The sequence below is a fragment of the Eulemur rufifrons genome, chromosome 10 (genome assembly GCF_041146395.1).
Source record: "Eulemur rufifrons isolate Redbay chromosome 10, OSU_ERuf_1, whole genome shotgun sequence".
In the NCBI taxonomy this organism is placed as follows: Eukaryota; Metazoa; Chordata; class Mammalia; order Primates; family Lemuridae; genus Eulemur; species Eulemur rufifrons.
The window spans coordinates 36191143-36216436 of NC_090992.1; the positions used below are offsets into that span (position 1 = coordinate 36191143).

The window sequence follows — 25294 nt, forward strand, 5'->3', positions numbered from 1 at the left end:
ATTTTACAGACAGGGAAACAGAGGCACAGAGAGATGAAGAGACGTGCCCCAGGCCGTGTGGCCAGGTACTAGAAACACACTGGCTCCAGGCTTCAGGCCTCACTGGCCACACTGCCAGGCTGGCACCACTGGGCACTTACTTGGCTCGTACAGCACCCAGCCTGCAGTGGGCGAGTTTCAAGGCCATCGTTCCAACCCAAACACAGGAGTGGAACTTGTTCACACGGCTGCTGGAGGCAGTGAAAAGCCAGACAGCCGCACAGAACACAGAAAGAACGCTGCCGAGCGACACCTCAGCGTAGCCAGTCAATCTCACAGAAGAGAAATGTTTCCAGATAAATAAAGCTGTTCTTATCAAGCGCCAAAGTATTTTAAAATTTCAACCACATTTCACAGAAACCGCTTGCAAATTTGGGACTTCCCTAAGTCTCCCTAAACAAAGCAACTTACTTTGGGAGGCTGGGGCCACGCTGAGGTGGTGTGGGCTTGCCAGCCTGCAGGAGGCTGCTCCCCTGATCCCCCCCACCCACCGCACGGACCCGCCCAGGCACAGCGCGGTGGGACCCCAGCACCTGCTTGCCCCGAAGCCTCACTCCCGCTCCACTCCCCACAACACGGCCACGCCCAGGATGCACCTGCCCCTCCTCATCCCGGTGCCTTTGCTCATGCCGTTCCCACTTCCCGGGAACCTCCTACCCCACTCGCCAGCCTCCGGGCGAATATTCCTTTCTCTGTGAAGCCTCCGCTAGCACCTCCAACTCTCAGGCAGAACAAGAACCCCTCGACTAGACTCTGGGCACTCAAGGGTGGGGACAATGGCTCTCCATCTCTCCTGGTGGTGGGGCCCAGACACTGCCACTGATCTGTGCGACTGGCCTGGGTCCGGACACCTACCGCGGCACCAGGGGAATTCACCCCAACCACAGTGGTACCTGAGTTGGCCAAGACCCAGGCCATGACAGTGAGATTAAAGCGGCCTTAGGGTTAGCATGTCCTAGAACGTTAGAGCCGGCAGGAGTCACTGTGGCCTGGTGTTGCCTGCCCATTGTTCAGGCAAGGGACCTGGGGCACAGCCAAGGACCGGCCATCTGTCTTCCTTTCCATAGCTCCTTCTCCACTGCTTTGACAAAAGAAGCCACAAAATGAGGGGAACTGTCATGGTTTGAGGTTGTCAGGAGGCTCTGATTTCCTGGACCCTTTAAATAAACGATAAAAGTTCGGTGCACCTCTTATTATGCCAACAGTGGACAAAGGGACTAACACAGCCTGTGAGGAAGCGTGGGTGAGAGCCTTGGGGAAGGACCGCGGTAACAACCTGAAGAAGGGACACAGAGTCCGATGCGAGGACAAACGAAACCCTGCGCAGGTCCAGGGTGGCTCTGCAGGAACTCTGAGGAGCCTGGCTCGTGATGGGTACTCAGTGACGGAGGAGGGTTTTCTTTAGGTGAACAAAACAGCCAGGAATTGTCACCTCCTCTGAGAAGCCCTCCTGGCCTGGATCTCCAGAGCGCTTCATGCGTCCAGGTCCTCGGTGCCCACTGCACCCCTGCCACACAGTGGGTGTGGTCAAAGTGAAGAAGGTGCCAGCACGGGACCAGAATGCACTCACCGCACCCCTCCCCGGTCTGGGTAGACCCCATCGCTCCCAGTCTCCCTGCCGGGGCCACCCAGGTGAGCTGGACTGCTTGTCCTAGAGTCCAGGGGGCGAGGCCTGTGGAGAATAGGCCTGTGGCTTCTGAAGGCAGCTACTTGAGCTATGTGTCTCTCTTCAAGTGGAAGGGAAATGGCCATTTGCCGCCTTCCTGCAGGACTCAAGGGGCCAGATGGCTTCAGGAAGAAATCTAGCTAAGCCGCTGCTCCATCAGGGAAGGGCCCTCCTCTGACCCTCCCCCAAGTCCCACTGCTCACCACCGTTCCCATCCACGTGCCCTGCCAGCCCCAGCAGACAACCAAAAGTGCCCCACTTCAGCCCCTCCGACTCAACCTTCTTTCCCTGGCAGGTGGCCCACAGTGAGATCCTCAGGGAGGGAGGAGTCTGAGCCACAGACACGTGCTGAGTGGGCTCAGCCCTCCCTGAGGGACAGCTCCTGGAACCTGGCTCCGGGCCAGTGCAGGTGGAGCCCCTGTGCCCACCCTCTGTGCCCCAGATGGAGCCCAGGCCCCCCGTTCCCCACCCCAGATTGAAGACGCAGGCAGGAGGCAGCAGGCCCAGCAGACACCCCAGCCCTCTGTGTGACCTCGGGCAAGTCACTCCACTTCCCAGGCCTCAGTGTCTTCAGCCTCAAGGGGGGGGGGCAGTGCCACCTTCCTTGCAGGATTGGCATGAGGCTTGGCACGGACACGCATAGCTGCCTGTCCAGGCCGGGCACACGGCAGCCCTCAGAGCCTGCAGGTCCCTCCCCTCCTCCACTGTGGCCCTGGCACCCTGCACCGGGGCTAACGCACAAGAGGAGTCAGCGTGTGCGGAATGAACAAGTGCTCTTTCCAGCCACAGGCTGCGTCCCACAGTGGGGACACGCACGGCTTGGGCATCTGCTGGTATCAAATCCCAGCTCCCCCACATACTGGTGTGTGATCTTGAATCTTGAGCACGTGGCTTGATCTTTCTGAGCCTCCTTTCCCACACCCCTGCCTCTCCTCGGCCCTTCCTCAAGCCTGGGGGCTGTTCCCACTCGTCAGCCATGGCTCTTCTCGGGGCGCAGACCTGGGCTAGGCACTCGACAGAAGTGGCCACATTTAATCCTCCACAACCCTCCATTTTACAGACAAACTGAGACTCAGACAGGTTGAGTAACTTACCTAAGGACACACAGCTAGTGCCTGGCTAATCAGGGATTTGAGCCCAGGTCCATTTGGCCCCCAAACCATGAACTTGACCATGAAGCTAGACCCTCTACTGGTCCCTTCCTCCGCCATACTCAGGGTGCCTACTGACAGGTGCTGTGCTAAATACGTCATATGTGTTATCTCATTCAAGCCTTACAATGACCCTCTAAGGTAGGGACTATTGTTACTGTCCTCATCCTCTCGTCCAGAAAAGAAAACTGAGGCTCAGAAAGGTGAAGGAATTTCCTTGAAGGCAAAGAGCTCATAAGTGAAGGGTCGGAACCCAGGGCTGTCTGAGTCCCAGGTCTATTCGTACATCACTGTTCCATGTGCCTTCAAGGTCCAGCTCCGAGAGACCCCTGCAGGAGACAGTCTCCCCTCTTGGCTGATATGCGAATAACAAACGCAGCCCACACCTGCCCCCCAAAGCCTGTGGAGTCAGACTCTTGGCTCTGTCCCCCTCTTGGCTGTGTGGCCTTGGGCAGCACCTCTTTGAACCTCAGTTTCCTCCCGTATAAAATGAATAATCATACGTGAGATACCAGTGCTGGGCCTGTGCTGTGTGCTCTGCCCACACTCAGCGTGCTCCCAGGGCCCCACTGATACATCCCCATGCCGTCTTCTCCGCTGTCCTTCTAGGTGTGCCTTCCTGGGGACAGCAGGAAGGGAGCAGCAGGGGTCAGTCCCCAGGAATGACTTAGGCTTCTGCCAGCTCTCCTGAGGCCACCCCGGAAACCCAGGGGGAGTCGCGGGGGAGGTGGTCCTTGCCATACCCCCATCTCTCCGCCAGCCGCCCACACCTCTCTCCATTCCTCCCTCCACAAGCACATCCTCGGGCCGAACCAACACGCAGAGGGCCCCTTGCTATGAGCCCCACCCGGGAGCCTGGGACAGGGAAGAATTAAGTTCTGCAGCTTCCAAGCCCCACTCCAGCCTACAGCCTGGGAGGGAAACAAAGCCCTATCCGCGAAGAGCTCCAAGGCAGTGCACATACGTTCTAATGGACAATGACAACGGAGGGCTGCTCACTGTCACTTTCTTCTGGGGTCCTTCCCTGACACCCCCAGGGTAAAGCACATCCCCATTCTCTCTCTCATCCAGTCCCTCTAAAGCCCCATCTCACAGTCTGTAATCATCTGGCTTAATCGCTCGTTTACCGTCTGTCACTTCCACTAGAATGAAGCTCTGTAACTTTGTTCCTTAGTCACTGTATCCCCGGCATCCAGATGGATCCTGGGCTACAGTAGGTGCTCAGTAAATGTCTGCTGCACGAATGAGCCAGACTCATTTTGGTTCAAGGACAACCAGAGGGCTGGGCCAGTCCCCTTCTCTCTCCTCATTCTCGTCCTTGTCTCATTCATCCCAAGCCAATGCCTCGCATCCTCACCCCGCGTTACATCACAGAGAGATTCTGTAAGGGCCTAAAAACTGTTTTTCAAAAACACTGATTCTCATCTCCAGTGTGCTAGGAGAGCCCAGTATTTAAAGGAGCATGTTAGCTAAAGACTTTATAAAAAGGAGGCATCCCTTGGGCAAAATGAATGGCCATGCCTGACAAACTTGGGTATCCTTCCTAGCAGCTGTACTTATACCGAGGCCCATCTGCATATTAAAGCAGGTGGAGAAACTAAGGAAATACAGAGAGAATGCTGCAAGAACTTGCCCTACAGAACACCTCACCTGGACCTCACTGGCTCACCGGCTCAGATGCTGTGGCGGGGCTGGGTCTGCACGCTGGGCAGCTGTTAGGGAAGCAGCTTGTTTATTCTTCAGTAGTGAGTTCACACCAAAGAACGCTACCAAGGGAGTGCAGGGCCTCTGCCGTAATGAATAGACACGTTCATCTGTAGTAAGTGCTGGGGTCGCCTGTTTTGCAAATGGATGCCATTAAGCGCTCCCAAAACAACAGCTTCTCTTAAGTGGGTTAAACATTCCTCTCTGCAATCTTCTTTATGTTATTGATTTAAATAACACCTCCTTTTGTCCCAGTGGGAGGAAGACTTCAACCAACTGAAGTCTGAATCAGTTAGCTTGACCCAACTCCACTGATTCAGCATTAACGGAGGCAGGACGTGTGTGCCACGCGAGTCGTCATTGGAATGAGCCAGTGATGGAGAACGTGTGCGTTCCTGAATGTGCGCAGTGACTGCCCCGGCGTCATCACCACCTCCTGTGTGCCAGGCACTCACTAGGTGTCTCAGGGGCTGAACACATGGGCCCTGCCCTCAGGAAGCGTGGCTGGGTAAGGGAGTGGAGGCCACTCACAGTTGGAGCCAGCCCCGTTTCTACCGGAGTCACGTAATCCTGACGATGATTCTACAAGGTGGGGCTTGTTTTCCAGTTTCTCAGAGACCCTGAAGCCCCGAGAAGGTAAGTAATTTGCCCTAACCTGGGATTAGAACCCAGCAGGCGGACACTCAGCCTGTGTTCTTTGCATCCCAACAGTGGTTCTCAAAGTGTGGTCCTAGGAATAGCAGCAGTAGCAGCAGCCTCAGCTGGGAGTCACTAGAAATGCAAATTCTCACCCTCCAGATGATTCTGATACCTGCCACAGTTTGAGAATCCTTGCACTACAGCAAGCCACTAAAGCCACTAAATGCAGTAAGAGGAGCAACCTGGCAGAGAGGCAGGGCCAACTGCTATTAATACCTGGTGAAGCAGCCATTCCAGGAAGGCTTCCTGGAGGAAGTGATGCCTGTCTTGGGATTTGTGGCATGAAGGGGAATTCAGTGGGTGGCCAATCAGGAGAGGCGCACTCTGGGTATAGGGAACGGCATGGGCAAAGGCTTGGTGAGCTTGGGAAAACACGATCATAGTTCTGCATCTCTGTGGGGCATGAAGTACGGGGAAGGGTGAGAATGGGCAGGAGCTTCCGCTCGTGGGAGCGTGTGGAGGGTGGGAGTGGCACGCAGCGCCCGCACACCAGTTCCTTGGCACTCGTCGTTCTCGTGAAGCAATTTTACACCTGCTCCATAAATGATAGGCCAGCCTCACTGAGCAGAAGTTGGATTTTCCCATGGAAATAAGTCAACAGAAACAAGCACTGTGGTAAACTCCTGCTTAGATCCTGTTATCAGCAGAAGCCCTGCGCTCCAGGCTCCAGAGATGAGCACGTACGGAAAACCCGTATGATAGAAACAGAAGAAGCATGCTTTTATGTCCTGACAGGGACTGCGATACGAGAAATAGTGCTAAATGGAAACAGTTGAGCTGAAGAATGCTGTATTTGGGTTAAAAAAAAAAAAAAGGGAGGAGGGAATACATACACACACACACACACACACACACACACACATGCACACTGATGGAAGGTATCTCTGGACAGTGGCCACCTGTGGGGAGGGGGTTGGGGCTGGGGGAGGGAGTGACTCTGCTCATCATGTCCCCTTTTACATCTTTAACTGCCGAACCATGTGACTCTATCACTCCCTGTACAATAAATAAATACAGTCAAACTTCTGGGGTGATAAAGACACGTGTCAGCAGCCGTGCTTTTGTCTGGATATCATCAGAAGGGCCGAGAAAGCACTGCAAGGAGAGTGACGCTCTCCTGGGCTCCACGAGATGTGTGCGTCACCAAGTCCCACCTGTGGCCTGGGTCTCACGCTGCCTGAAACTCTGCTTGGTGGGGAACAGGGATCTGGGAATCCACTTTGTGCAAACACGAAATGACTCCGTGGCCACCTGGGTTGGGGAGGGCTGCCTGGTGCCAGGCAGGCCAGGGGGAGGCCTCGACGTGCTGCTCCCCTCTTCCTGGGAGCAAGCCTTGACTGCTGCCCCACTGTGTGCCTGCTGCGTTGTGCAGAGAGGAGAGGCGCTCAGACCCCCAGGGAGCACCCCCGGCACGTACGTTACCTTGTGCAACCCTCCCAGCATCCCTTGAGGTGGGCTCCGTTACCATCCATAAGGAAACTGAGGCAGAGAGAGTTAAATGGCTCACCTCAAGGCAGAGCTGGGAATCCACCCTGTGGGCTGACACACTGGTGAAAATGTCTAGGAGCCTCTGAGCCAAGTTGGCCTTGGCTAGTGAGAGGACATGACCCCACGGACTAAGAGAGTTCAACCCTGAGACCCAGACCAGACCACTCTGGGCTCCTGGAGTCGAACCACAAGGAGCACCCTTATGCGACAATCCACAGACAATTTTGGTTTCTCAAGCAATTTCCATAAATGACTGTAATTTATGTGTTAATAGCAAAGATATCAAGGTTTGGAATCCCCTGGAGTGCTAGGAACACAATTTGTAATTATGAGCACACAACAATTTGTTCAACGTGCCAGCTACGTCCGCAGTAACTATCACCCTGGTTAAGGATAATTCTACTTTTAATGCCCCACTGTGCACATGCGTGGAAGGTCAGGTAAGGGGCTGGGCTTGGACCTCGGCTGTGTTCCTCACTTCCTCCAGGCCCTTTTATCTTCCTAAGGGGCCTCCTGTTCTCCGCTGCAGTGGGTCTCGTTCTGGTCCTTAGGGCGTTCAGACCTGGTGAGCCTCCCACGGGCCAGGCCTGCCTGCAGGGACCCAGGTAGGGCCACGTGGGCACTCCTCCTGGAGGAAGCAGTGTGACTGACAACCATAGCCATCCTAGCTGAACCTGCTTCCTGCCTTCAAGAGAGACTGTGTTCCGGGCCTGCTTCCATCTTTGCTGGGCAGTCCAGGAAACCAGCGTGCTAAATGTTGCTTGCAATCGAGGGGCTCTAGTCTCTGCCGCTCGGCTTCCATTGGCGACTATTCCACAGACGGGACGGTTGGCTGAACCATAACAGCAGTGGCAGTTGCTGCCATTTCTCCAGCACCAACTCTGTGCTGGGTGCTCCCCTGGGGCTTACACAGGGCATCTGCAACCCTCCCGGCCACAGGGAAGGCACTGTCCACACCGACAGAAAAGGCAGAGGCTCAGGAAGACCAACCACTTTCCCGGGATCCACAACTGCACGCCAGACCATGTGGGAGCTGCATTTGACACCAAGGGAGTCCCCACTGTGGGACGCAGCCTCTGGCTGAAAAGGGCACTTATTCACTCAGCACGTGTTGACTCCTCTTGTGCGTTAGCCCGGGTGCAAGGTGCCAGGGCCACAGTGGAGGAGGGGAGGGACCTGCAGGCTCTGAGGGCTGCCGTGTGCCCGGCCTGGACAGGCAGCTATGGGTGTCCGTGCCAGCCCCCACGCCAATCCTGCAAGGAAGGTGGCATCATCCCCTGCTTCGAGCTAAAGATACCGAGGCCTGGAAAGTGGAGTGACTTGCCCGAGGTCACACAGAGGGCGGGGGTGTCTGCTGGGCCTGCTGCCTCATGCCTGCATCTTCAATCTGGGGTGGGGAACGGGGGGCCTGGGCTCCATCCGGGGCACAGAGGGTGGGCACAGGGGCTCCACCTGCACTGGCCCGGAGCCAGGTTCCAGGAGCTGTCTCTCAGAGAGGGCTGAGCCCACTCAGCACGTGTCTGTGGCTCAGACTCCTCCCTCCCTGAGCAATTTATGGCTTCCTTGCACCACTTACCAGGGACCGTCCCTGCAGGGCTTCAGACTATGCCCAAGAGAGTCACAAAAGCTAGTACCTCTGAGTGCTTACCATGTATCATCTCAGGTTACGCTCACTGCAGCCCCAAGGAGCAGACACCAGCATCCCCATTTAACACAGGAGGCAGCGGCGGCACAGAGAGGCTAATTCCCTTGCCCAACGTCACACAGCTGGTAAGGGGCAAAGCTGAACAGGGAACCCAAGCAGTCTGGTCCATGAATACCTGTGAGTTTCTGGGGCTGTGCTCTGGCCTCATGCACAAGGCTGGTTTGGGAGAATGACAACATGTGTGGAGAAACAGGGACAAGAGATGGGGACAGAGAAAGCAAGCCCCGATGGTGTCTGGATTCCGGGGGCCCAATCACATCCCTGTCTTCTCCACACTTCGGGGAGAAGAGCCAAGCAATTCCCCTCTCTCCAAGCAGTTTTCAGGTGGGTTTCTGTCAGCTGCAACCAAAGCGTCAGAGAAACGCAGGGTGGAAGCTCACCTCAGCAGACGATGAACAAACAAGGCCAACAGCAGCCACTCTGGGGCCAGCATGAGGGGCGAGGCTTGTGGGGTCAAACTCAGGAACAGAGTGTTCCGGAGCCAGCCAGACCTGGGTTTGAATCCTGGCTCTGCCACTTCCTCACTGTGTGGCCTTGGGAAAATCACAGAACCTCTCTGAACCTCAGATTCCTTCCCACAGACGAGGATAATTACAACATCTCGCTCACAGGGCCGAGTGCAGGTAAAGCTGGCTACACCGGCGTCCGACAGTGCACATGGTGTTGCCACAGCTGTGCTTCAGAACGGGGTAACGGCTATTCACGTGCACTGGCTTAGGCACACACGAACCGCCGAGTGCGACACGAGAAGCTGCTCACACGGGCTGCCCCTGGGGAGGAGAACGAGGCCACCAGGAGACCCCACCTTTCCCTTCGCTGCCCACGTAGGAAACGGGGAACTTCTCACCATCTACCCTCTTGCATGTTCTGAATTATAAACCATATAAGTAAACATTATGTCAGAAATACAAACAAAGCCAGAATAAAAAATCACTATTAAAGAATTATTATTATTTATGGTTAAAGAACTATTATGTGAGTACTATTATCGAGTTGGCTGTGGAATCTCTCTCCACATACACGTGCCAACACCAGGCTGACAGAGCAGAGCCGGAAGAGCTCGCTGGCAGGACCCACCTCCAGCCATCTGTTCCCTCGGCAGCAACCTCACTTGAGACTGGAGCCCACCATGGGTTAGGAGCCAGTGAGATCACGTTCCAGACCAGTGGTGTCCTTGTCCCCAGTTGTACCCTGAGCACCTGCCTTCTGGCATCCCAGGGAGGGGCCCCTGGTGCCTGTTCCACAGATGGGGACACTGAGACTGCAGGTCACCAGCTACAACTGGCGGTCCCCAGACAGCTCTGCGTCACAGATGGGTTCTGTCTGACCTGGGCTTCTTGTGAAAGCTGGACACTCTGCCACACGGGGCACACATCCCTGCCTGGCCACCGGGGACTGGCCCTGAGTCACAGCTGTGCCCTGCTAGCAGCTTAAACACCGTTCTGCCACAATCCCCACTATTCCCTTTTGCTCCCCATGTTGAAACCCACTGTCAGTTATCCTTTAGCATTTGCCAAACGCTCCTTTTTTTCAAATATAGGCCAATGGTTCTCAAACTTTCTGATGTCAGGCTCCCTTTACACTATTTAAGATCCCGAATTGTTTATGGGGGTTGCATCCATCAATATTTACCATATTGAAAAATTAGATCTGAGACATCTTTATAGCACAAGAATATACCAGCACCATTCCATTAGCCAACATGTCATGTCGCCTCCAGAAAAGTCCACTGTACACTTGTGAGAGAATGAGGGTGAAAGGGCCAACAACAGCTTGTTGTTGTTGTTATTAAAATGGTTTGAACCCACAACTCCCTGGACCATGCTTTGAGAAACGTTGCTACCGAAGAAAAGCATGTTCTTGGCCCCAACCAACCCCAAGCACCATGGCATTTGCCCAGCCCCTGCGGGCATTTGCATCTAACCCCTGCTCCAGAAAGGGAGAGAGAGGAGCATGCTCTGGGTCCTACAGGCAGAGCTGATTGGGGGTCCCCTGTCTAGTCCTGGCCCCTGAGGCTCAGCCCCCTGCCTGGCACCCTGGTTTGCAGCCCCTGGTAGTGGCAGGTAGAAGCTGCCTGCCTGCGGGCAGGGGCTGTTGTCCACCCGTCAGGGCACTTGAACAAATAACAGAAACAAAACAGCAGCAGCCCCATTTCCTGTGTGCCCACCATGTGCCGGGCACCTAGGCAGACAGGCCTGTTGAGAAGTCACTAGTCCAGATGTTCCCGGCTTGCAAGACAGTGCTGCGGTGGCGGGCCAGGTCCCCCCAGTTCCGAGGCTGCAGAGGGAGGCCCTGACCGTGCGCTGCCTGCCCGGCCCGTCCAGGTGCTGTGGGTGGGACAGAGAGCGCGGAGCACTAGCACTGGGCGTGGGCTCCCTGCCGGCCTTACACACATCAGCTGTAGGCAGGGGCTTCACGATCAGCATTTTGCCTGCTCAGGTTGCAAAGCCCGGATCTGAACCTGGGTACTCCCAAGACCCCATTCCCGGCAAAGAGGGGTTTCACCCAACTTCCCCAGGTTGGGCTTGGTGGCAAATTTAGATCGGATTAAAAAGGCAGCTCAGGGCACAGCTGGTGGAGGGGCCCTGAGTGGGGATGAAAGGCGGGGCGGTGACAACTGCAGCCTGGGCGCGGGCTTCGGGCAGGGGAAGCGCGGCCCAGCCCTGGTCTGACCAGAGCCGTCCCAAGCCCGCCTCTCACGGGGCTGGTGTCTGCCTGTCCAGCCCACCTGCCACCGCTGGGGGCTGGGGCCACCTGCCAGCCTGCTGGAGAACTGCAGCCTGGCCTTCCCAGAGACAGAGCAGCAGGACCCAGCCATGCCCCAGCATCCAGGCAGCCGGGGGCAGGGGGCAGCTGAGCCAGCCGCAGACCCTACAACCCGCCCCGTCCCCTGGCCGGCTCCACCTTCAGGCCTCAGCGCCTTCAGGGAAGCCTGGGCTGAGCTCCTCCTCTCCACGGAGCTGCTCCTCCCAGTGCCTGGAAGATGCCTTTCCGGAGCATTCCTTCTCCCTCACTCGACAGCTCCGGGAGGATGAGGACGAGGCCGTCAGACTCACCAGCTATCCCCACCCCAGCACAGTACCTAGGTGCCCACACCACTGGGTGCTCAAGAAGTATTTTGGATGAAATGAATTGCGTGAGTCCCGGTCCCAAAATCAACATGCCTTCCTTCACAAATACAGCACTCACTCCTCCAGGGGCCGGCACAGAGACAGGAATCTTTCATACTGGAAATCTGGGGCAGGGAGAGAGAGTAACACATGATGAAACGGTGGGTCCGCACAGAGGCGTCCTGACCAGGGCTAGACAGCCAGAAAAAGCTCGGGCTGAGATGTGGACCCAGGTCTGCCCTGCGCCAAGCTGCTCTGCAGCCCCCAAGGCCAGGCATGTGGTCTGGTTCCCTCTAGGATTCACCAGGCTGGGTCTAACTCAAGCTGCTCACACAGACTGGAGAGAGTGTCTGGAGTTCCCGTTCCCTTGGGGTTACCAGTGGAGTCCCCGGAGGGACACTGTAGAAGACTGAGCGCAGGAAAACCACAGGTAGATGCAGGGCAGACACCATGCCCAGGCACTCTCCTTTGCTAGTTAACATGCTCGAGGCTGGTTCCACCATTTGCATGTGGGGCCTCTGTATGTGAATTTGTAAAAGGCACCCTCTTCTGATGGATACAGCCCCTCAGGCCCATGGCTTGGCAAGAGTGCAGCCCTTTGCCAGCTGTCCTTGTGCAGTGCACAACCTAAACATCTGTATACTGGGAGTGCCTGGAGCTCTGCCTCGCTGGGTCAACAGTGGATCCTGCTCGTCTTTTTAGGGGGCAGGGAGTCCTTCCGGAAGGCCTAAGAGTCATGCATAGAGAATCTGTGGTAACATGTAGCCACCTGCTGCCTTCGTTTCTCAGACCCTGGGGAAAGATAAAGCCCCACCCCCCAGCCCTCTGGGAGATTTACATGGACACAGGTAAGTTGCATATAGGTCTAGAAGTCACAAGGCCCAGAGAGAAAATGCTAGCCGGACTTAGCAACAACTTCAGCTGCCTCACAGTGCACCACAAAAGCTTTTAAAGCAGTTACATTTTTAAGCAATTAAATGTGTCAGGCAACTATCACCCCATCCCCACATCACAGGCTTTAGCCCAAAGGGGCTGGGTACGGTGTGATTTGCTCGCGTCTTCAAGGGGACAGACCCTTGGCCATCTCGCTGAGGTCGCCACATGCCCTGGGCTCCTGCACTGAGTCAGGAGCCCCAGAAGGCCAGGCTGGCTCAAGGTCATCCAATGGCCAGCTGGCAGCCAAGCTGGACCGGAACCAGAGCCCCAGGCTCCACCCTCCCTCCAGACCCAGATCTGCTGGGGGATGGGGGGAGCTGGTCTCTAACTTGGGTCTTCACTGGGCACAGAGGGACCGTTCTTTGCTGCTTAACAATTCTCCTGTTTGCGCAGTGCCAGGCTGTAGCCTTCCTCGAGTCCTGCTGACGAGGACAATCCGGTGCCAGCGTCCACAAATATGCGTGCCTTCTGGAGGGAGGCGGCAGCTCGGGTTCCCCAGTCCAGAGTGGGTGGACACAAAGGACCAGAGGGAAGTCATAGCACGGGGTGGAGTAAGCCACCGGCGTTTTCTTTAAAGTACGTCTGGAGTCAGGGGTGATAAATCATATAGGTAGCCTGAATGTTTCTGACCAGATACCCCAAAAACGCTTCTCCAGCAGGCCTCTGGGAGAGGGAGGGGGACGCAGGCAGTCTTTTATACTTTCATACGTGTATGCTCTTTCATAAACGTTGAACATTTTTAGCCTGGGTCTGTATTTCCTAAGCAAATGTTAAACTCATAGACGTGAACACATACATAAAAGGTCCAGGAAGAAAGGAAAGAAACAGGAGCTCAGAACTTCAGAAGACGAAGGGACCTCAGATATTGACCTTCCCCGTAAACACAAAGCTAAGGTTTACTGAGTGCTCGTGGGCTGCCGGGCCACATTTTGAAGCCCTTTCTTCGGCAGCTCACGTCAGCCTCAGAGAGACGTGATAAGGTAGGTGCCATTATTGTCATCCTCCACGGTACCAATGAGCAAACAGAGCAAGGTCACAGCAGGCCAGACCCCCGAGCCCAAGTCACACCCGGTAGCCCAGGCTGGCTGCATGGCACAGGGAAGGCTGTGTGTGGCTGTGTCCCAGGCTGAGCTGGGACCAGAGGCTCTGGCTCTTGCCCCTTGCCCTGACTTTTCCTCCAGGAGCCTGGTGCTCTCTGGAGCCTCAGGCAGCGACAGCTGGTAGGGAATGCACCCATCAGACAACCGAGGGCAGTCCCGGGTGGCCAGGAGCAGAGCCTGCAACTTCCTAGACCCTGGCCAGACCCTGGGCAAGCCACAGCCCCTGAGTCTGTTTCCTCATCTCAAAATGGGCGAATCTTCCCGACCCTGCAAGGCAGGAGTAAGGATGACCCGGGGAGAGGTGCCCGGCCCACAGAAGGTGTTAGTGAACACCCGTTCCCTTCCCCTCTGGCTGCCGGATGAATCCAGGAGCTGGAAGGCTGTGTCCTCAGCTGGCTGAGTCCCGCCAGAGCAGGCCCTGGCCACTGTCTGCGGAAAGGCACCAAGGTCCGGGGGGCAGACTGGAGGCTGGCAGGGACCCGCCACGCCCAGTGGGCAGACCTGAAGGGGACGCACAGTCCCTTGGGAGCCAGGCGCGCAGGGTGCCTGTGAGCACGTGGGAGCTCCCACAGGGGCCTGAGACCTGGCAGGTGCTCACTGCAGGCGACAGGCCTCTGTGGCACTTTCCAGCTCTCGGCTGCCCCAAGAGACCCACACAGAGAGCCTAGGAGGGGACATTTTATTTTCTAGATAGAGGTACCCAGAGCTAGGCCAGGGGCCATCCCACCCTTCCCTTACCTTGGTCCAGTGCCCTGGGTGGGGGCCTCCTGCCGCAAAAAGCCACAGCCTGGCTGGCCTCTTGGGCCTCCTCTGCTGCCCACGCAGATGAGCTCCCCTGCCCTCCCCCAGCCTGTGCAGCGGCCGGTGCGGGTCATAAACCCTGAGCCCCTGCTTAATCTGTCGGAGCCCGAGTCAGCGCCAGCCAGACACGTGACGGCCGCAGCCCCACAGACCTGTTTGGCAGGAGCAGCTGGCCCGCGTGGGGGCGGGGAGGCTGTCCGCCACGCCCTCCGGCCGCCTGTGATCGCCCACTCCTGCAGGGTCCTCCAGGCCAGCGCCTGCAGCCCTCGGCTCCTGCCTGCCCCACCCCAGGAAAGGTGCGGACACCTGCTGGGGGGCAGTGCAGATGGGGGGAAGGAAGGCTCTCCCCAAATGCGGCCGGGCCACCTGGGCAAGGGGCTGTGTGCCACCGTGCATGTGCGTGCATGTGGAGGTGTGTGTGACAGGGAGACAGAGAGAGAAATGGGACCCTTACTTCACACCACTGATGAGAATCAATTCCAGGTGGACTGAGGACCCAGAGGATGAAAGGCGAATGCAGGAGAATCTTCATGGCGACGGGGCAAGAATGAATTTCTTAAAACACACACAATGTTAATAGTGAAGTAAAAGACAGACCACTTAAATTAAGAACTCTGAAATTAAGAAGTGTATCCCCAGGACTCCATACATGGTGAAAAAGGCAAGCCACAGAAAGGGAGATGTTTACGGCACGTACAACCGCTGGAGGATTAGAATCTGGAACACGCCGGGAATCCTCCAACCAGTAGGAGAATAAAAAGCCAGCCCGGGATCAGCAAGAGGCCTGCGCAGGCCCTTTACCACAGAGGACATCTGAATGGCCAGTAGACAAGTAACAAATGCCCAACCTCATCTGTCGTCAGGGAAATGCAAATTAAAACCACAGAGAGATGACATATAAGTAGGATCTAAGGGGAAAAAGAGAACCAAAACCACAGCGAGAAACCATTACACACCCACCAGGTGAGTAAAAGCTACAGAGACTGACAATGTCTAGTGCCCGGGGGGCGGGAGGGCACGACCACCACATTGTTTTGTGGAGGGAGCTGTGTGCGCACTGTCCACTGAGGCACATTCCAAGAGCAGTCCACGCCATGTACGCTGGGACACGGGTTCAGGAGCAGCTCCACACTGGAAACAAGCCGTACGGCCCACGCACAGGAGACTGAATAAGTGCGCTGCGACCTGTTCACTAAAAAGAACAAACTACAGCTGCTCATAGCAGAGATGAACCTCACAGCCACAACTTCGAGTGCAAGACGCCAGACCCAAACAAACACCAACAGCCTAAGTCTATCTATAGGCAGCTCAAAAATAAGAACAGCAAAATTACCTTGTGGGGTCGTTCCACAGGTGGTATGACAGGAAGAGCAACCAGGACATTATCACAAAACCAGGCTGGTGAGAAGCCCCAGGAGCAGACGGCGGGAGGGGCCCACATGGGAGCTTCTGGCAATGTTCACTCTCTTGACCCGCAAAGTGGTCACCGTCATGTTCTTCTTATTTTTCCTTAAGCTGTGCAGGTATGTTCTTTCCACCTTTCTCTGTGACAGGTTACATCATATTTAACACAGAATGGTATGTGTGGTAGAGGTGGCGACAGGCATGGACCCCAAGCTGTGACTGCATAGCCACTAGGCAGTGGTATCTGAGCTGGAAGGGCTCATCCTGCTCTCTCATTTCACAGACAAGAACTGAGGATCAGAGACAGGAAGGAACTTGCCCAAAGTGGCACAGCAAATTAGAAGCCAGCAGAGCCAAAACTATAACCTACATGTTGTGGAGCCCAAACCAGGCCTCTCCTTTCTTCTTCCACTGCAAATCACATTGAACACCAACTGGAGCAGACTAGCTATTTTTAGCATTTAGTACTCTGAAATTCTTTTCTTCATTTGCCTATTTATTTATTGTGGTTCTTTTTGGCATTCTCTGAAATTCTTTTCTTCATTGCTTATTTATATATTGTGGCTCTTCTGCCACTAGAACAAATGCTCCTGGAGGGCAGGGCTTCATCTCTTTTGCTCCAGGGGTAACCCCAGTACCAAAAAACAAAACCTGCCAAACAGCAGGTGCTCCATAAATATTTGTTGAATGAGTAAATGAATGGAGCGGATATTTCTATTTGGACTTTGAGGTCCTAGAAATCCTTGGTGGCTTTTGTGATATCCCCAAAGGAGAAAATGAAAAATAACTTTATGACATTGACACGCTTTCACAGAATTATCTTCATAACTGCAACTGCCTTAGGAGGTTAGTACTATCATCACTCCATTTTAAAGAGGAGAAAACTGAGGCTCAGAGAGGTCTAGTGAGTTATCTAAAGTTGCACGTGAACCTAGGAAGCTGAGAGCTGGCATTTGAACCGAGCCCAGCTGCCCCAAGTGCCCCCATGATCACTGAGATGGAGGCACAGAGAGCCACCACCCTATCGGTGCCTCTGCAGTCCCCCAGGGACAGGGTGGCCTGCTCCTGGGCTTATCAGCCCCTCTTGTCCCCACCTACCTACAACCTTTTAGGTGCCAGTTACGACTTTGAAGTGCTTTCCGGTCTCTTCCAAACTCTAAGGCCCCAGTGAGGAAGCCTAGGTAGGGATCAGGGATCAGGTCCCCCATCATAAAGGTGGGCAAGCTTCGGCTCAGGCACGGGAAGGGACGGGTATGAAGTGACACGGAGTCCAGCTCCCTGACCTCCAGGCCTCCCCAGCTAGCATGGCAGTGATCCCAGCTGCTGCTTACGGATTAGCCATAAGACACTCAATTTCCTTCCCGGTTTTAGACCAAACCCTCGGCCACTAGGATAAGCCCCAAACCTGGTCCTAGTTCAGCATCTGGCCCAGCTGAATAATGAAGTGTTCCCATAAGACCCCTAGGCGCCTGGCTTCATCCAAACACCCTGGCACTTAGCATATGTTGCAAACCTGTATTAGCATCCTGATAGCTTCCCACCAAGTCCTCAGAAATCTAAAAAATAAAAAATAAATCATTGGCTCTGGGAGTCTTGTCACTAAAATGGCCCTCCAGGGCATCTAAACTAACTGAAATCCAGGAACCCTCTGCACAGCCTCACTTCAGCGAGAGGAACTCACTTCCTTCTAAGGCGACTCACTTCTTGTTTAGATTCAGCCCACTGAGCACAACAGAAACTTCAGTTAGCCGCTGGCACTAGGGACAAGGTGGTGCCTCAGCCACCATTCTGCCCTCAGGGCGTTCACAGTCTGGAGGAGGAGATTGTGTAACCGCAACCGGACAGGACGAGACACGGGCTGACACGGGCTGCGGTACCTTCTGCAGAAGCAGCACGTAAGGCCCAAGCTGTGTGTACAGGGGTCACCGGTTCCGCTGCGAGCTTTCCATCCCCGTCACATGTGGCAGGCAGGGATTTATGTGGGTCAGCCTGGACTCTGTGTGCACGTGAGTCTGAGTGCCCCTCCCAGAGGAATGCCTCCCCAGGGTGTCTGGGCACACACGCTGGCAAACCGCTGGGGCTCTAGGGCAACCCGCAACTCTGAAAGGACGACCGGCGTGGTGGCGGGAGGTGCAGCATTCTACATGGTTCCTGCTGGCCTGTGGGGCTGACGTCATCGTTTAACATTCAGCTTCGAGAACTATCATACAAGTTAACGGATGGGTTTGTGGTTGTGCAGATGAAATGGGATAATATATGTGAGAGCCCTTGCGATCAGGTCTGGCATGGAGCAGATGCTTTAAAAAGTATTTGCTGGGTTTGAATTGCAATCTTGCTGGATTAGAAAGCCACATACACAGTTCTTCGAAGAGTCACGAAGAACCTGGCTGCCTGCTTCCTGCCTTCCCAAGCTGGCACTTGCTATGGCAGCCCCAGTGAACGTCCTCTGGCGGAGGGGGGGGGGGGCTGGAAGACTGATGTCTCCCCAGGGGTCTAAAGGCAGTCCCTACCTGTGCCCCTGCACACCACTGTGCTGTGCGGGGATAATGGCATCCCTGAGGGGGAGACACGAGGAGCCAGAGCAGACTCTGCAGAAGAGGTGCCATGGATAAGAGGGACAAAAGGAGTTTGCAAGGTAAGAGGCGTGAGGGGTACCTTCCTACAGGAACCAAGACAGGGCCAGGCAGGGTCCGGTGGGAAGGCGCGGGCACCAGAAAATGCTGCTCCCAGAAGCATGTTTGCGTGGTGTCACACAGTGGTAATAAATGCTCGGTCTGAGCTATGGAGGTGTGTGGGACCCCAGTCCACACAGACCTCACCAACGGATGGGCCTCCCCCCAGCCTCTTGCGTGCAAGAAACACCTCTGGATTGGAAGGAGCAGCCCCACTCCCACCTGCTAATTACAAGGGACCAGGCCAGATTCACAGCCTCCCTGACCAGCGGGAATGCAGCCCAGCTTGCACACTGCAGTGACGGGGGGCTTACTACCAGAACAAAGGGTGGCTGTGTTCTTCCTGGCTAGGGATGCTTAGGTGCTTAGGTCTACCCCCCACGCCACTAGTTAAAACAGTGTGCAAGAATGCTGAGGACACAAAGCGCACCAGTTCTTCCAGCTTGGCCTTGGTACTCCCCTCTGGACAATGGGAAAGGGGGCATGACTAAAAGCAAAGATGCTGGGGGGACAGCAGGCATAGGGTGGACGGGGCAAGGCAGGCTGGTCAGAGCAGCGGCCGGAAGGGCAGGCTGCCATGGGCCCTTTAAGCAGACTTGAGCGAGAGTGGCAACTCTAGTCATGAGACCCAAGATTACTTAATGTTTGCAAACTGTGCGGGAGCCAGAGTCCCACGCAGAGGGGAGTGCAGGTGCCCTCCCTTGTCCCTCCACTGCAGGGACCTCTGTTGGGGGCAGCACCAAGTCCTCAGCATTCCCCAGGAAGCAGCTCCCTAAAGGTGACTGGGTTGCTGGAGCGCTGGGGGACAGGGTCCCTCTGCCCTGAATATGCTGTGTGACCTTGGACATGTCCCAAACTCTCTCCGGCTTCAGTTTCTCCACCTCTAACACAGCGGGTTGGTGTCAGGATGCTCCCTCCAGCACTGCTGCTCAATGGCTGGGCTGCGGGCATTGTGGCACCCTGAGCTGCCTCTTAGCTTGTCTTTTCCTGCCTTCAGGGGCAGGGGGGTCTGAGGCTGTTTCTCTTCTCTCCTTTCAAACCCAGATTCTGGGCTCTGATTGCACATGGGTTCAGAGGCCTGGCCACCTTGCCAGTCCAGGTGAGGAGCTGGGCATAATTCTGGGGGCCATGGAGGGTGGCCACAAAGCCATTCCTGTGTCTGCTCAATTCAGAGTTGCTCAGAGGGGGCTGTCCAGGCCAGTGGTCCACTCTCTGGCAGAGACTGACCACAGAATGGAGCAGCAGCTCGTTGAAGTGCACAACCAGACTCCTGCTCCCAGTCCAGAACAAGTCCCTCACCACCACCAAATTACTGAGCATGCTCAGAGCCAAAGGCACAAAGCTGACCAGGCAGAGCAGGCTGCTGTCCTTGTGAGCCTCATCTCCTGCCCAGCGCTGGGGAAGGGGACACCCATTGTCATCTTTCTGCTCCCTTTGCTCCAGGAACAGATCAGTTGTGACAGTCAAGAGCTCAGCAATTTAAAGTGGCAGTTGCCTGGGGCAAACATGGGAGGGGTTTTTCCCCAGGACTGTTGGGGGTGGGGGAGAAGCCTTAGCTCATGGCTCAGCCCTACCCTGTGACAGCCCAAGAGGAGCCAGTTATTGGGGTGAGGGGTTCCCAAAAGCTAAGCTCCCGACCCAGCAGGGTCCGAGCCTCAGGCTGGCAAGTGGGCTAGGTTTCCTGCAACAGCCCCCACACCTCATTCTCCTGCTGCCTCCTGCCTCATATGTGACTGGTCCAGAGGTCACCATGGCTGTTCTGGCCCCCAAGTACTGCCCCCTAAACTGATTCCCTTGGGGGTCTGACCCGGAGAACCAGATTCTTGCCCATGTAGTGGAAGGAGGGTCTGCCCAAGGTCACACGGGGTAGCGGTGAGGGGTCAGGGGCAGGGCCAGATTGGGACAGGCCCCTCTAGCCCCGCCAAAGCTGCTCATCCCCTCCCAGGGCGCCTCTATTTGGCTCCCAGCGAATTCCTGAGATGCCTCAACCTCCCGCCTGCAGGCTCCGGCCCCTGGGCGCGGTGGCGGGATTTCTGCCCGGGGAGGCAGGAATGGGGGTTGGGGTGGGGTGGGAGAGGAGAAAGAAGGGTTTGCAGGGAGGTGGGGGTGGTGCCCGGCTTCGCACGGCGACCCCCGGGGCCTGGATTCACGTTCTCCCACTTCGGGTGGCAGTCAACTGCATTGACGCGGAGACGGAGCACCCCCCCACCCCCACCCCCGTAAGATCGGGCCTTTAGCGTTCGCAAGGATTCCGGATACGCCGTCCGCATAGCCGCGGAGGCTGGGTCTCCAGCGTCCTCACTGCTCCAGTCCCAGAGAGCGACAGCCGCAGAGCCCAGCCGAGAAAGACCGGCGTTGCCCGCCCCGCGCCCCGCGCCCCGGCCCACCTGTGTAGCCCCGGCCCCCACTCCCGTGAGCCTGGTGGCCGCTGATTCCCCCAACCCCGCAACCCTGCGCCGGTGGCATGTCCGCAACTGCGACCTCGGAACCCCCTCCTGAGCCCGGCTCTGCGAAGCCTCCCGTGATCCCCGCACGCCCCCGGTTCCTGAGAACTGCCCGCGCGTCCGCGTACCAGCGGCCCCAGGGGCGGAGCTGCCGCCCCCAGCCTCCCAGAGGAGAGGATTCCCGCGCCGCAGCCCCTACCGACCCCCGCCCCGGCCCGGGCCCCGCACCGCACCAGCCGCCGCCGCGCGCGTCCCCCGCCGGCCCGCCTCCTACCTCGCGGGTCCGCCCGCAGCCGCTGAGCGCGCGCCGTTCCCGGGGCGGGCGCGGCCCCAGCGCGGAGGGCCGGCCGGGCGCGGGGGGGGCCGGGGGCGCTCGGGAGCCAGAGCCGGAGCCCCGGCGCCGCCGGCCAGGGCGGCCTCCTGCGCACCGGCCCTACTGCCAGCTCCGCCGCCCGCGCGCCGTGACCTTGGAGGTGGCCTCTCCGCGCGCGGCCTCAGTTTCCCCCTTAGAAAGGTGTGTGTGCGTGCGTGCGTGTGTGTCGGGGGGCGGGGTGGACGGGTGCCGCCCCAGCCGCCGACGTCACCGGAGCCTGGGCGAGCTGAGGGCGCTCGGGTCGGTGGGGCCGCTGCAGGGGGACACGCAGAAGCCAGGCGCGGAGTCGGGGACACCGTGGCCCCGGCATTTCCCTCTGACTCTGCACGACTCCCGAAATAAACACCCAGCAAACGCAGCCTCCGATCCGTCCCCGGGCTCCGCACGGAACTGCAGCCCCCGCGGCCAACTGCCCCTCCCCCCGCCCTCCCCAGTTCGCAGGTGAGAAGACTGAGGCCCAGGACAGAAGCCACCCGCCCGGAGTCGCACGGCGTGTCAGGGCTGCCCGTGGCCGCCCCGCACCACGCCCCTCCTCGTCCCCTCCGGGACACGCGCGCCTCACGGTTTGGGGGAGGGGAGGGTCCTGCACCTGACGGCCCCGCCCCGCATCCCGCGGCAGCGTTAACTGGCGCCGACTGCGTGCCGGGGCTGGCAGCCGCCCGAAGGCGGGCGGGCGCGGGCAGAGGGCGCCCGCGGGCAGCAGTGGCGCAGCTGGGCGGCTGGCCTGCAGGGAGCACCCGAGGGTGGACCTGAGGGAAGAGCGAGGACGGCACCGCACGCCCGGCGCGTGCTGCGGAGCGCGGGTGCTGGGATCCGCGGGTGCTGGGATCCGCAACGCGGCGCCGAGAGGAAGCGGCCGCGGTTCCCGGCGGCGGGGAGCCCCCGAGCCCGCGCGGGGCGCCGTAGTCGGGCCGCGGTCAGGCGGCGCCCCCTGCCGCCCGGGAGCGGCGACACAGGCGGCCGGAGGCGGCGGCTGCAGCGGTCCAGCTGGGAAGAACCTGGGAGAGTGATGTCATGGTCAGGAGACTGGACTCTGTCGGCGGGGCCACGATGGGCTGTGTGACCTTGGGCAGGGCGCTTCCCCTCTCTGGGCTTCTGGGAGGGAGGGGGAGGAGGAGGAGCCTGATTTTTAGCTATGACATCCATGACCCTGCCCATCGTGGCCAGCGGGGAGTGAGCAGCGGATGCAGGAAGGGACAGACAGATCAGAAGGGAGAGGTGGGAACCTTGTTCACCACTTTACAAGGATTATTTTATTTACTTGAGGTAGCAGCTATTATGCCAATTTTACAGATAAGGACACTGAGGCACAGGATGGAAAGTCACTTGCCCACATTCACACAGCTGCTAACTAGTGAACTGGGATTTGAACTCGGGCTTGTGAGGCTGCAGAGTGCCTGACTGCCTCGCTCTCCATGCTGGTAGCAATCATTGAGCACCTAAGATGTCCCTAGAATACGGGTAACAGCCAAATAAAGATTGGTCCAGCTCCTGGCGGGTCTTCCCTGCCCTGTGGCTCATATTGGCACTCACAGAACACTGGACAGTAGTAACCCGGGGATGGGCTCGTGGGGCAAGGCGTGAGTCCCCTCCCCTGAACCCTGTGTTGCATTCTTCCCTATTGTTGGAGGTTTTGTTTTTAAGGCCTATGAATTAACATTATAATTTTAAAAGTACGTTTTAAAAGAACACTTAGGGGAAGATCAGATGCTTGTAGTTTTAACAATTAAAGCCTCTCCTGGAGAAGCCATATCCTTCGGTTATCAGTGCCAGGAGTGAGTCACCTGGCTGGCCGGAAGGCAGGTGAGGGACGTGAGGACGGCAAAGGGTGTAGAATCTGTGCGACCTGAGCAAGTCCCATTACGTTTCTGAGCTCACGTGACCTCATCCATAAAACCGGGCTGATGGCAACGACTCCGCGCCTGCCTCCCTGCAGGGGCTGCTGTGAGGATCAACTGGGCTAATGTGAGGAAATACTTCTGGGAGTAAATGCTTCACTCCCAGAGCCGGGAAGGACAATGCTGACATATTTAACTGTATAAAAATTAAAACCGTATAAATGAAATAAAAATACCATAAACAAAGTAAAAAAGACAAATGGTAAACTGAAAAAAAAAAAGTCTGCAGCACACATGGCAGAAATTAATTGAGGAAAATGAGATGAAAGTTAATTTCCCTAATACATGAAGAGCCCTTTCAAATTGATAGGAAAAAGATAACTAACCCATTAAAAAAAGAGCACAGGAGATGAACAAGCAGTCCGTGGAAAGATTTTCAATCTCACTTGTAATTAAATGCACATTAAAGAAATTCAAACCCAAACACAACATGCTTGCCATTTTTAATCTACCAAGTTGGCAAAAATGAACAAGTTTGATGATCCTTTTGCTGCTGAAGGTGGGAAGAAATGAGTGCTCTCCAAACTACTGTCGGGTGAGGTGCCGGGCGGTGGGACCTTCCAGGAAGAGTGATGTGGCATGCTAATGTGAGAATACAAGGACAGTCAGCACAGCACCCAGTGTGACAGTAAACAGAGAAAAGAAACACCTTCAGTGTCCCACAGCGAGGGAGGGAGCAACTTCAGTAAGACACACCCATTCACTGGGACCTTGTCCTCGGATGGACAGATCTCCAAGACATATTTCCAGTGAACAATTCAAGGGATAGAAGACTGTGTATATTCTGATCTCTTGTGTAAATTTTAAAAGTTTCTACATACATGTGTGCTGTGAATTTCCAATTTTTTTCCCCCAGAGGATATACATATACCAAAACAAACAGTTACTGATGGCTACATTTTGGGAGGACTGAGGGGTGTGTGAAATGGATATGTGAGAAGCTTTTACTTTTCATTTTATGATTTTCTGTATTATCTGATTTTTAAAAGGTTAACAGGGGTTATGTGGGCACAAGCTCATGGACCAATCAAATGTTCTTCTTTACATGCAAAGACATGTATGGTCTTTAAATACAAAGGTATTTTAAAATGAAGTACAGTTATGCATCGCTTAACAACGGGCATACATTCTGGGAAATGCGTCTTTAGGCAATTTTATCATCGACTTAGCATCACATAGTGCACTTCCACAAAGCTAGCTGGCGTAGCCCACTACACACCTGGCTGTGTGGCATGGCCTATTGCTCCTGGGCTACACGCCCAGCACGTACAGCATGCTACTGTGCTGAATATTGTAGGCCACGGTAACACAACGGTACGTATTTGCATCTCTAAACACAGCTAAACATAGAAAACGTCCAGTAAAAATATGGTATTATAATTTTACAGGACCACCATTGTATATGTGGTCTGTCATTGAATGAAATGTCCTCATGCACAGGACTGTGTTTTTAATGTGAATAAAAATTACTGAAGTATTATTATTCCCTAAAGCCCACCAATGAGGGACTTGTAAAACATTATAATCACGATACATCCATATGACGGAAGCCTTTGCAGCTATCAAAAAGAACGTGGCTGATATGGACTGATAAGGAACAATCTCCAAGCTATTTTATGAGCGTAAAAAAGCAAGGTTCATTGCAGTACAGGTTGTAGTGTGTTACTTTTTACGTAAAAAAGAGGAAGTACAGGACACATGCTGGCACCTGCATATATTGTCTCTGACAGGGATGCCCAGGAAACCGGTACAGCAGTGCCCTGGGAAAGGGCGTGGAGAATTGGGAGACTGACTGGCTTTTCACTGAAATGTTCCATTTAAATATTTTTTGCACTATATCCATGCATTACTGTTTGTAAAAAGTTATGTTTAAAAAATAATAATTTCTGAACCTGGATGGGGAGTTGAAAGGCTTGATTTCTAGGGCCTGCTCTGATACTAGCTTGGGATGACTCCCCGTGTGACCTCAGGGAGGAGGGTGTCCCTTCTGAGGCTCAAGGTCCCTCTACCAAGAAGCACAAGATAAGACAAGTGCCAAGACTCCTTATAGCTCTGCAGTCCCAGCCCTAGAAACTGCAATGGCTGTGGGGCAGGGAGGGGCTCC

At 55.8% G+C, this 25294-nt stretch overlaps 1 protein-coding gene across 3 annotated transcripts in view; it reads right to left on the reverse strand.

Annotated features, from left to right (window-relative positions):
- Positions 1-25294, reverse strand: part of IQSEC1 (IQ motif and Sec7 domain ArfGEF 1) — a 359867-nt gene that overhangs the window by 73550 nt on the left and 261023 nt on the right. Inside the window, exon 1 of one of the 3 annotated variants that reach the window (XM_069483987.1) lies at positions 14337-14466. The exons of the other annotated variants lie outside the window; for them this stretch is intronic. The gene's annotated coding sequence lies outside the window, so the exon portion shown is untranslated. Of the gene's footprint in view, positions 1-14336; positions 14467-25294 lie in introns of those variants that run through there. 3 annotated transcript variants of the gene reach the window in all.